Here is a 14,000-nt window from a genome sequence, read left to right as displayed (position 1 = left end):
GGTACATAAATGTGTATATCCATGTTCAAGCCTATCCATAGAAGAAGCATAGATTTTTCACTCCAATGTGTACGCATTTACAGAACAAAATTATAATTCCTTGTCACCACATGTTCTCACCATGGCAATGCATGTTATAATATATAAAGCCACATTAATCAATTGGGAAACCTTAGGCTTATATTAGTTAGCTATTCCATTCACATCTCAAGGCATTTGGAATGATTGATTTATATGACACACATCCTTTTCCACTAGCTATTAACACTGTGATTCTTGATCTCTACCAGCCATTATTAGTCATCCACCCTCCAAATTGTGTCTTTATTGCATTTTTCCTTGTATTTTATGTACAAGCATTTAAGACACAAATTTGCAACATATCGTGACCAAATATGTGGTGACACTTATTTCACATTCCCCAACCCTTGAATGCCTATTTCACCTAGGGTCCTTATGAAAGTAGTCTTTCTCTTAATGGATGCATTTATTAGTTTGAGCTTGAAACTGATGGCCCAATTATGCCATCTTCTCCAAAGACTCTTGTTGAAATTTATAACTAGATTTGACAAATGATGAAGCTATCTTTGACCTATGCATATAGTATTGACACAATGACAAAGAAAGTACAAAAATGAAGCATGCAAAACAATTTGATTTCCCTAATACTCATCTAGATAGACTAATCCACTACTTTGAGATTGCAAAGAAAACCTTTTGCACCATTATAAAGAATTTTATAAAGTTTTATCAATAATTCCTTAAGTTCATCTAATACAAAGATTGAACCATCTAGTGCTTGGACTAGTACTCCTCGAATCATACATCATAGCTTTGTTAAAATAAACTTGGGGCTTGGTTGACACCAACACCCCCTTCAAGAAGTGTATTTCAAAGAAATATTTTAGTATCATAAAATGACCTCACTATCCTAAGATGCTCAACATAAAGGGAAAGAAAATGAAATGCTTAGACTAGACTAGACTGCCATAATAAACAGATTTGGTCATATTTCCATTTCTGTTTTCTTTTCCATTAACCATAAAAATAACCAAAAAAGGAAAAAACACCCCCGAGCCTCCTTCAGTGAAGGAATCCATAAAAAAAATACACATCAACCTTCTACTAATAAATTTCGAATACCAACCCTCACAACAACTACTTTAACTACTAACTTTCCAAAACACTTCATACAATTTAATTTCATCAACAAAATTATACTACTACTCACCCCTCAAAAAAATGCAAATCAATATTCAACCAATAAACTTTATGATGAATATTCACCCTATATATATAACATTTGAGTCCATGTTTTTTGTTAAGCTTTCAAGAAAGTTCTATCTTTCTATATGAGAGCTTTAACATATCTATTTTCTTGAAAGCCTAAAGCATTAACTAAAATATTAAATGTATCCATAGATCCATTGTATTTGGTCTTCATCATGAATTAGTTTTGTTTTCTCAGTTTTGTTTATCTCTCATGGCTATGCTTAGTGTGTCTTAGCTTTTAGCTTTTCATTCCTTTGTCACATGGTAATAGAGAATTAAAGTCCCAAAGCATGTTAGCATGTGAAACCATGGAAGAAAAAAGTTGACTGAAGTATTGATTTAATTGTGCAGTTTTCTTTACCAATATCATTATTGTGGCCACGTTTTGTCATATTATCCATTATCTATCGAAGTTGTCTAACGAGGTGGAGGAATTGCTCGAACGGTCAAAAGTGGCCAGAATCCAAGCTAATTTCTTTTTTTTTTTTTGGTAGAGGTAGTGTTTGAATCGTGTTTTTGATGGTGGAAATGGATTCAACACCATCAAGAACGTCTAGGACACCTAAAATTTTGAAGTTTAACAACTATAACTTGGATTTACAAAAATCCTCGCCGGAATTTCTCTAAATATGACCGGAATTTCCATAATTTTCCGGGCAACTCCTTCGCCTGGTTAGACTACGCGTTATCTATCCATTGACTTTTATCATATTTCTCAATCTCTCGGTGGTTGTGTCTAATATATGTGGCCATGCTTTATCAAGTGAATCTCAGGCTTGATCTTCAGACTTTTATTCAACTTGGAATAGATATAGATTTAAAAAAATATTGTAATTTTATTTTTCCAACGTACATGAATTACCTTACAAGCCAATGCTAATCATCATTTTTGGAATATTTTTTTCCTCATTTTCCTCATCATGTTATTCATAGTTGAATACTGTTTCATCAACTAACCATAGTATTCATGTTTGCAAACCTTGAAGCACACCTCAGGTAACAAATTAAGCATATATATCATCTATCTTAAGAGCAACCACCATTTCAAACATTGGAGCAACTAAGGCATCAACTTAATAAACTCTTATAGGGTACACATGCTTATCCCAAGCATGAATTAATTTCAATTAATGAAGTTAGGGTTTCATGTTCATTGAAATATCCAACTCTTCCTCAACATGAGAGAAATCTCAACTAAATAAGCTTTAAAACCATGTAGAAATTTCAAGAACAAGACAATTTTCACCAAGAAATTTGCAATTTACCCCATTCAAAATTTCACCTCACATCAATAAGGTCATGAATATATTACATAGAACTTTCATTCGTAGAATTGAACAAGAATATTTAACAATACACTTGCAAGTATCTCAGATCTATCCACATTGGTCTAAATAAGTTCAAGACTGGATAACCACCACCAAATACTTCAATGTTACATCAATGCAACACCACATTGCACAAAAATTTCAACCTTAGGGATGAACTAAAATATTCAAAATACGCTTGAAAATATCTCAAATTTATGCAAATTAATCTAATTTAAATATTTAAATAAACACCACAAAATACTTTTAACTTTATATCAATATAACAACACTTAGGGCATAATCAAATCAAGTATGTGGGTTTGAAAATGGCATTTATTAAAAAAGGAAATGCGACACCACAATTTACACGTAAATTTTTCAGTAAGGAAAGCCAAAACGCTCAACATTTCAACCCTATTGTCTAAATAAATCAACTTAATTTGAATAGCCATGAATCTTGCTCAATGCACATGAAAACCATGTATGATAACTTGATCTAAAATAAGAGAGTTTAGAACAACAATGGCACAACTCCTTATTATAGTTCATCCCACATTGATATAATAAGTCCTTTTAGCTCATCCCAAGCAAGGATGTCTCTAAAGCTTCCTGAACCCAATCTAGGGCATCTATGATAACTATGAACCTGTTGTGGTCACCAACAACCCCCCTTTTTTTTACTTGACATTAGCAATAACGTCAAGCGAAGAGGGGACCCTGAACGAAAATCTCAAAAAAATACTTTTTCTAAAGTTTTTGTATTTCTCTCCCTAAGGCTCAAATCGCATCGCAAAGAAAGGCCGAAGCATAACTCGAGCGCAAAAAACAAATACTGCGAAATTGCGATGCGAAGTTCATCGCATCGCATACCTCACACGCGCCCCTTAAAAGAAAAACCTTCGAGCAATGCGATCGCCGATTTGCGATATCGCAAATCGCAAGCATTACGTTATACGACGTAACCATTAAACGAGAACTTGCGATATTTACGATTTGCGATTTGCGATCTGCGACCTGCGATCTGAAAAGACTTACCACACGATAGACCCATGCATTAAGCGCGCGCCTTGAAAGAATTTAATGACCGCATGCTTAAGTATCTAGGAATGATTGCGTTACATTTATCGAAGAGTCAAGTGATGATGGATGTCAGAATTATGTATTCATTAGAGATTAATGCTTTCACGTCAAGTCTTTTCATTTCACTTCTCCTTTGCGTAGACTGCAAGACACGCAACTGATATAAGTTTATATGCAGGAAACATCTGAAGGAAAGAGGAAAGCGCCAATTAGCAAAGAGAGAATGCTTTCGCAAAGTGCATGCCACATGCAGCAGAACCGCGGATTCCAGGCTATCAGCCAACCGGCACTGATGAAATTAGACTATCCGGGACTCAGAGTCAAAGGCGCACAAAAGCAGCATATTCAGAAAAGATCCTGAAGCTAAGACTTAGTGAAGCAGAGAAAGAAGCGCATGAGAAGGAGAACGCTTCAGGGAAACCTGGAACAAAGAACGGAAGAAATTCTCGACACAGGGAGTTGCCCATGCAGCACGACTCTTAACCCACTCAGTCATTCGCACGACCAGAAACCGAAAACGGCAACAGCAAAATCAGTTCGAGAAGAAACTGGGACACGCTAAGTATACACGCGGCGAATACACCCAGCTGGAGAAAGGTTTTCGAAAATATCTTCTGGTATGCCGGAAGGAAGTGCCCGCTCCTGCTATTTCCACTTTTATCTCCCGAGCGAAACAAGAAGGCGGCTAGCCGACTCTTCTCAGGAAAGCATTACACTGTTGACAGCACTAAAGAGAATATACAGAAACGGTCAGAAATTAGATTTTAAGTTTAGAAATAAAGTTGCTTTTAGTAAAAGGGCGGTCATTTGAGGCCGATTCCCTAATTTCATGTAATTAATATTGATTAGTTAGTAGTATTTAACCCTTCTCATGGTTTTTGGAGAAGGGTCCGGAAATCTGTCAAAAAACTTATCCTCAGAACATGCACTTCTGCACCCTCAGAGGAGGTTTTTGATGAATGGATGTATCGAGATTTATTTATGTTTGCATTTTAATATCTGTTACTGATGCTGCACTTCTGTACTCTTAGCAGATGTTAGAACAAGTAGAAATAAATCATTGTTACTTGAAGTTTATTAGTGAACTTAGTCATAAATGGTACTTTTATCTCTTGGCTAGATTCTGCTAGTATTCCTAAAGTGATATGTGGCTGAGTTCTTTGTATGTTATTGCATGAATGTCTGTATTACCATTTGGCACTTCTGTACGGTGGGGTCATTTATTTATGTTTAACATATAGAAAACTGATTATGCGATATGCTGTTCACAACTACTCTGCCTAACTTCTTATGCATAATGGTTTATCTTTATTGATTTATATTCTGATATCAGTTGAATGATCTTTATTACCGGCTGCTGTTAGAAATCTTTCTAGATCGCATAACAAAAGAAAAACACCCCGGGTTAGCGTAGATTAGATGTATTTTTCTTCATTAGATTACATTAGCATAGAGTTAATTTTGCAGTTAGAATTAAGACTAGATTAGAAGAATCCTTCCCCCCCTTCCTTAGATTAATACCATCAGACTCTACGCACACACACACACCCATCACATTGGGAAACTGGTCCCATTACCCCCAGTCGGACCCGCTACTCCAAACGGGCAAGGAGCCGCCAACCAGGTTCCGGACCGGGTGGGTATCCCCCTTGTTGTTGACCCGACCTCGGGGCCCTCAACATTTCTGGCGCTAGAAGGAGGGCCCAGCTATGAATGGCACATAATTCAAAACCCAAATACCATTCTAAGAGCAAATCACCCTCACCAACTTCCCTGACTTCCCCAATACGACTAAACTCGGAACTGGAAGTCGCTCGGACATCCACCGCTGCTATACATCCCGATACATCAGAACAACTTATTTTCGATCCCCTTGAAGTTCAAACCTTGATCCGTAAACTCCAGGGATTCTCTATTTTTAATCAGGAATCTGATAAATCTAAAAGCAGCTTGACTTCGCAATACAACCCTGCTCATCCCCTGACCCGATTGAAGAGTGAAAAGTTTGGCATTCAGCCAACTGAAATCCCTCTCCCCACTAGGAAAAGAGCAAGGAAAACATTTCAAGAGTCTGACAGAGAGACTCTTTCATCCACCTCATCCATTTCAACTCCCTCTCCGCGAAGTCGACCACCCACATCTCCACCTCAAATCACTCATCCATCTTCCGCAACTCTTCCTCCACAATCGTCAAAGATCATAACATCTCTATCTTCTCAACCTCAAAGATCATCTTCTACACTTTTACTAACCAGCAACTCAGCGATGGCACAATCTCCATGGAACAACCCTGGGGCGGTTCTAATGCCTCCACCCCTGAGTCCAATACTTGCCCATCCCGAGAAGTGGTTACCAAAGTTCAATCCAGAAACTTGAATGCTAGCTGAAGAACATATCAATAATTTCATGCTTTCTGTTAATCTCAACGGAGTTACCAACGAAGACGCCGTGGTCCGACTCTTCCCCTATACGATGCAAGGGACGGCCAGGTCATGGTACTTCTCGTTACCCTCCGGATCTATCACCAGCTGGGATATTTTTCAAAATCAATTTCTCACTAAATTCGGCGATGATAGATCGACAGCGACACTGATCAATGATCTGTCCAATCTTAAAGCTGAGGCTCGGGAACCCATTAAAGATTTTAACTTACGGTTCAACAAGATCCTCAATAAAATCCCCGCTGCTTCCCAACCCAGCGAGGAAGTAAGATGCGAATGGTACATCACCGCCTTACCTTCAAACTTGGCCATCTTCGTAGATAGGGCAAGCAAGACAACCTTAGTCGAAAATTTGGCTGAGGCATTAGCAGTCGAAAGACGCGTAGTAGCCCTAGAAAAGAGATCTACAATCGAAGAGCGTAAATCTAAGAAAATCTCTTTCAAAGAAGAAACCAAGAAGAAGCAAACGAAAGATCCTTTCGACATGGAAGGATTACAAAAGGTATTAAAGGCCATGTCAAATGAGATGATTGATATCAGGAAACAAGTAGCAGAATCGTCCCCAAGAAAGCCTTTTAGGAGTTTTAAGAGAAATCCTCCTATGGAGACGAAGCCACCTAGCGTGGTCTCTAACGTGGAATCTGAAGAAGAAGAAGAAGAGAACACCGCTGAAACGCATACCGACGATGAAGAAGTGGTGGAACTGCAAGGAATGTGGGATTTCATCCTCCCACAAGAGGAAGATCAAGAAGCACTTCCGGTTAGTACAAGAAGCAGAAATCAACTTGATCCTCCCCAGACTACCCCAAAACAGAAGGGCGCAAGCCCTCCAACAAGAGAAAAGGTCGCAACGAAGAAGACAACCCCTAAAGCGACCTCATTTAGCCCAGTCCAATCAGAGCAATCGCCTCCATCAAAGACACTAATAGTGTCGGATGAAATGGAGTATAACATCATCGACGACATGAAGAAGACTAGGGCTAATATCACCCTGTACGAGCTGAGCAAATTGAAACACCAACAGAAGATCATGATGAAAGAGTTACACGCCGTACCTACTGCGCCTCTACCTACAGCTATAGCTTCTCATAATGTAGGAAGACCCCCAATCAACGTGATCAATAAAATCGATCCAAATGACATCGCCTTGATTGGAGGGAGGTCTAGATCTCACACTCCCCCTTTCCTCCTCACTTACGAGATCTTTAACAGAAACGTGCATAACTGCTTGGTTGATTCTGGTGCTTCAACCAATATTCTACCCAAGTCAATATGTGCCAAACTTAATGTTCAACCGCAAAAATCCGCAGTACGCATAGTTCAACTTGATCGATCACAAGTCGAAGTGATAGGCGAACTAAATCAAGTGAATATAAGACTATCGTCCAACCCCAAGGTGTGCCAGGTCATCGATATTCTAGTTGCTGACATCCCTGAATTTTATGGTCTAATTCTTAGCAGGGATTGGTCCGAGAGGCTCCACGGATATTTTTCGACTGACTGGTCGCACATGTGGTTACCCTTCAACGGGAAGCCAAATCAAATAAAGGTTGAACGAGAACTGCACCAAAAGTACATAGTGACGGACCTGGAGGGAGAGAACGAAGCCATAGCATACAACAGCAGCATCATAGGCAACTATTCGGTAGACTCTTTCCTTGGAAATTTCAATGCTCACATATCACCATATTTAGAAAATTCAGTCGTATCCCAAGTAGAAAACTTTTCCCAGACTGATGATTCAAAATGTGTTAGTTTCTTAGATAACCCTGTAAATACTTCTTTATTTTGGAAATTATATTTTGATGGCTCTAAGTCCAACGAGGGAGCGGGAGCAGGATGCGTCTTGATTAGCCCAGACGGAAATAAGACCATGCTCACATGCAGACTGGAGTTCGATTGCACGAACAACACAGCGGAATACGAAGCCTTGGTGCAAGGCCTATACAAAGCAATCAGCTCCAACGTCAAATATCTTCAAGTCTTTGGAGATTCCGAGATTGCCGTCAAACAGGTACGTAACACCATACATTGCCTGTCTAGTCATTTAAAGCACTACCAATCTTTAGTGCAAGATCTCACTGCGCATTTTACAGCATTTAATATTTCATCAATCCCAAGACTTCACAATGCAAGCGCAGACCTGCTAGCAAACGTAGCCTCCAGACTCATTCCCTCCGAAGACTTTAGTCCAGATAGGTTTTCGATAGAATTAATTTTTAAACCGTCTATTCCTGACAACATCACCAACTGGAGAGTATTCAACGACGACCCAGACATCGTAAGTTTCCTTACCTCCGAAGGATCCTACTCAAACCAGATAATCGACGAGGACTGTCATGACCACCAAATACAACAAAGTAGCACTGATAACGCTATACCCAAATCAGTGGTCAAATTAGAAGATTTGTATGACTTAAAAAGTCGGTTCAAAAGGTCAGCTAATGCCAAACTTTACAGTTCAACTCTGAACTACGAATCAGTGAACTTAGGAACCAACGAGAAACCCCAAAACGTCAATCTAGGCCAAGGCCTAGCTCTTGAAGAAAAATCAGCATACATCCGTCTTCTACGACAGTACAAAAACGTCTTTGCCTGGAACTACGATGAGCTGAAAACTTATAACACTTCTATCATTCAGCACACTATCCCGATGATCGATAACGAGAAACCCGTCCAACAAAAGCTCAGAAAAATCCACCCCAACCTGGAAAATCAGATAAAAAATGAGCTGAATAAGTTGTTGAGAGCCAGAATAATTTTCCCGGTCAGACATTCCAAATGGGTATCCAATATGGTACCTGCTAGGAAGAAAAACGGAGATATTAGAATCTGCATCGATTTCCGGAATCTTAACAAAGCCTGTCAGAAGGACAATTTTCCCCTCCCACCTATGGAGCAAATATTACAGGCTGTAGCAGGCTCAGAATTGATGTCTTTCCTGGATGGATTTTCAGGATATAATCAAGTGCTGGTACACCCAGACGATCAGCTAAAAACCACCTTCCGAACTAAATGGGGTACCTACGCGTATCGAAAGATGCCGTTCGGTCTGATCAACGCCGGCGCTACTTTTCAAAGAGCTATGCATATTGCGTTCAAAGGGTTAATCAATAAATCAGTAGTGATTTACCTGGATGATATAACTGTGTACTCCAAAAAACGAAGCGACCATCTCAGAGATTTGAAGCAAATCTTTCAAAGATGTTTAAGGTATGGAATCTCGCTTAACCCGAAGAAGTCTTTTTTCGCGTTGAGTGAAGGAAAATTGCTAGGATTCATAGTGTCCAAATCGGGCATTCACATCGAATCTGCCAGAATCAAAGAAATTTCCGAGATATCCATGCCCCATAACAAAAAGACCATGCAATCTTTCCTAGGACAGATCAATTTTATGAAAAGATTTGTCCCAGATTTTTCACGTATTATTTCTCCTTTACAAAAAATGATAAAAAAGAATTCAAACTTTAAATGGGGTCTAGACGAGCACGAAGCGTTTAACTTAATCAAACAAGCCATCATCGACGCTCCATCCCTAGCAACCCCAAATTTTTCAGAACCATTTGTCTTATACACGTTTGCCTCAGAGCATTCTTATGCTGCGATCTTGACCCAGGCAAACAAAGAAAAGGCAGAAGCCCCAATCGCATTCTTTAGCTCAAACTTACAAGGTGCTGAGCTGAAATATTCGGACGTAGAAAAACAGGCATATGCCGTCTTTAAAGCAGTCAAATATTTCAGACCCTTCTTGCTAAAGGCCCATACCAAGGTCATAGTACCATTCCCGGCGGTAAGAAACCTCCTGATTCAGAAAGACGTGGGCGAAAAGAGAGCAAATTGGATCACCGCCTTGCAAGAATACGACCTGGAAATCAAGCCGGCACACATCGTAAGAGGCCAAGGCTTCTGCAAGATGTTAGCTGGAGCATCGCAAATCCCCGAAGAGTCACCTCAAGAGGTACACGCGTATGAGGTAAGCCTAAACGACGCAGAATCATTTTATGCCGACATCATTTATTTCCTAAAGAACGGATATGCTCCATTTCACCTGGATCACATAAAAAAGAGAGCCCTGAGGTTAAAAGCTAAACAATACCAGCTCGTAAATGATGTCTTATTTAAAAGTAACTATGATTCTGTGCTTCTTAGATGTCTTGAGAAAACTGAAGCCGAAAAGGTTTTGCAGGAACTCCACGATGGACCAGTAGGTGGACACTATGCTGGAGAAGCCACCGCACACAAGATCTTACGTGCAGGATACTACTGGCCCACGCTGTTCAAAGACTCGTACAATCACGTGAGAAAATGCCAAGTCTGCCAAACTGCTGCAGGAAAACAAAATAAGTCATCCATGCCACTGCAGCCGGTTAACATCGAACAGCCGTTCAGCCAATGGGGCCTGGACATAATAAGTGAGATCGTTCCTCACTCCTCTAAACAGCATAGGTATATCCTCACTGCAACCGACTATTTTACTAAATGGGTAGAGGCAGTTCCGCTCAAGACAGCTAATTCTGAAAACATTGTTGAATTCATAGATCAATTTATCATTACTAGGTTTGGATTGCCAACGGCCTTAATATTTGATAATGCTTCATATTTTTCTGGAAATACCATGACTGAGTTCGCGCTCAAAAGAGGGTTCAAACTGAAGTATTCTGCCAACTACTATCCGCAAGGTAATGGGTTGGCTGAATCAACAAACAAGAACCTAATCAGGATTATCAAAAAGACAGTTGACCAAAACCAAAAGAATTGGCACAAAGCGCTGGTAAACGCCTTATGGGCAGACAGAACTACCAAGAAAGCCTCTATCGGGACTTCTCCCTTTAATTTGGTTTACGGGAGAGAAGCAGTTCTTCCTACTCACTTACTCATTCCCTCTTTGTCCTTAGTACAACACATTGATGAAGTACCTACTTCTCCCTTACAACTAAGGCAAATGGAGATAATCAAGTTAGAAGAACGACGAGAACAGGCCAAAAAAAACCATGCTCACCACCAAGCGTTGATAAAATCCTCTTTTGACTCGAACATAAAGACCAAAAAAAACTTCCAGATGGGTGATCTAGTTTTGAAGTGGGATAAGGCTCACGAAGAAAAGGGCAAACATACGAAATTCCAGAAGCTATGGCTTGGTCCTTTTCAAATCGTAGAAGTCATAGGCCCGTCGACTTTTGTGTTGCAGGACTTGACAGGCAGAAGAGATTCTCTGCCTGTAAACGGACAAATCCTCAAAATGTATTTCCCATAGAAGGTCATCCTTCTGTTTTTGTAGGATAGTTTTAAATTTTCATGTTAGTTTTCATTTTTCATAGATAGGGCTGGTTGTAAATGATCATAAATAGTATTCATGAAGAAACATATCATTTCTGTATCAGATTTTGATTTCACTTGTATAAATAGCAAAACTTTTCGAAAAATCTGACTTTTATTATTGACAAATAGAGTTAGCTTTAACCTGAATATGATGTTAGTTTCAAACTTCACAAAGAAACCTGGGATGAGAGTAACTTTTGGCAAAAATTGTTTTATGCCAATGCTATGAAAGGTATCATTGATAGCAAAATAGGTATTCTCTGCAAAACTGCTGTTCTTAAAACTCTATTATTGTCGTCCAGAGCTTTCTTAAGGAAAAACAATGACTTCCTCCCTGCTAAGGAAGATCGCAGCATCCAGAGAGACAATCCAAGAAAACACTATATCTCAAAGAATAAGAGGTCTCATCACGAGCCGGCTTATCATGATCACAGATATTATAACTTGCTGACTTTGCCACTACTGTCTACCAAAACAGGGCAACGACTCAAGATTGTGCAAATCGAAAGACAAGGGGTCTCATCACGAGCCAGCTTGTTCAGCAAAAGGTATAAATCAAGTGAATGACTGTGTCATAATTTGGCCACCAAACCAAGACATTGTTCTTTAGAGAATAAAAAATCAAAAAAGAAAGAAAAAGTGTCAAAAGGATTTTTCTCTGGAATGTTGTAAATGACCTCAAGCAGGAAAAAGGATCATTGCTGGATAACATGGTAACCCTGTCGAGGCTATGGACGCCTGCGGGCAGCAGAGGCTCTACCTGCGACAAATGAGCATACTTTACAAAGCCAGTACGCAGAGAAGACCTTATTTTGTCTTTGAGGAGACTGAGTAATGACTAGGTATGAATACAAAAAAATAACCCAGGGGAAACAAACAATCAGAATAAAATAAGAAGTTGTGACGAAGCATTATTGACAGGATAAAAGGTAATACTCTATCTGTCCATAACAAAATTTAGGCATAAGAAAACTTTTCTGTTTTGGAAGTGAAAATGCAATAGAACAAGCAGAGATAACTGGTTCTTCACAGTGAATCGCCATTGTTGTGGTCACCAACAACCCCCCTTTTTTTTACTTGACATTAGCAATAACGTCAAGCGAAGAGGGGACCCTGAACGAAAATCTCAAAAAAATACTTTTTCTAAAGTTTTTGTATTTCTCTCCCTAAGGCTCAAATCACATCGCAAAGAAAGGCCGAAGCATAACTCGAGCGCAAAAAACAAATACTGCGAAATTGCGATGCGAAGTTCATCGCATCGCATACCTCACACGCGCCCCTTAAAAGAAAAACCTTCGAGCAATGCGATCGCCGATTTGCGATATCGCAAATCGCAAGCATTACGTTATACGACGTAACCATTAAACGAGAACTTGCGATATTTACGATTTGCGATTTGCGATCTGCGATGGCAACAATCTGCGATCTGCGACCTGCGATCTGAAAAGACTTACCACACGATAGACCCATGCATTAAGCGCGCGCCTTGAAAGAATTTAATGACCGCATGCTTAAGTATCTAGGAATGATTGCGTTACATTTATCGAAGAGTCAAGTGATGATGGATGTCAGAATTATGTATTCATTAGAGATTAATGCTTTCACGTCAAGTCTTTTCATTTCGCTTCTCCTTTGCGTAGACTGCAAGACACGCAACTGATATAAGTTTATATGCAGGAAACATCTGAAGGAAAGAGGAAAGTGCCAATCAGCAAAGAGAGAATGCTTTCGCAAAGTGCATGCCACATGCAGCAGAACCGCGGATTCCAGGTTATCAGCCAACTGGCACTGATGAAATTAGACTATCCGGGACTCAGAGTCAAAGGCGCACAAAAGCAGCATATTCATAAAAGATCCTGAAGCTAAGACTTAGTGAAGCAGAGAAAGAAGCGCATGAGAAGGAGAACGCTTCAGGGAAACCTGGAACAAAGAACGGAAGAAATTCTCGACACAGGGAGTTGCCCATGCAGCACGACTCTTAACCCACTCAGTCATTCGCACGACCAGAAACCGAAAACGGCAACAGCAAAATCAGTTCGAGAAGAAACTGGGACATGCTAAGTATACACGCGGCGAATACACCCAGCTAGAGAAAGGTTTTCAAAAATATCTTCTGGTCTGCCGGAAGGAAGTGCCAGCTCCTGCTATTTCCACTTTTATCTCCCGAGCGAAACAAGAAGGCGGCTAGCCGACTCTTCCCAGGAAAGCATTACACTGTTGACAGCACTAAAGAGAATATACAGAAACGATCAGAAATTAGATTTTAAGTTTAGAAATAAAGTTGCTTTTAGTAAAAGGGCGGTCATTTGAGGCCGATTCCCTAATTTCATGTAATTAATATTGATTAGTTAGTAGTATTTAACCCTTCTCATGGTTTTTGGAGAAGGGTCCGGAAATCTGTCAAAAAACTTATCCTCAGAACATGCACTTCTGCACCCTCAGAGGAGGTTTTTGATGAATGGATGGATCGAGATTTATTTATGTTTGCATTTTAATATCTGTTACTGATGTTGCACTTCTGTACTCTTAGCAGATGTTAGAACAAGTAGAAATAAATCATTGTTACTTGAAGTTTATT

This window comes from Pinus tabuliformis, chromosome X (assembly GCF_031772625.1).
Source record: "Pinus tabuliformis cultivar Carrire ecotype Pingquan chromosome X, CPIR1, whole genome shotgun sequence".
Lineage (NCBI taxonomy): Eukaryota > Viridiplantae > Streptophyta > Pinopsida > Pinales > Pinaceae > Pinus > Pinus tabuliformis.
The sequence above is the reverse complement of the archived record's forward strand: the minus strand, read 5'-3'. Positions refer to the sequence as shown.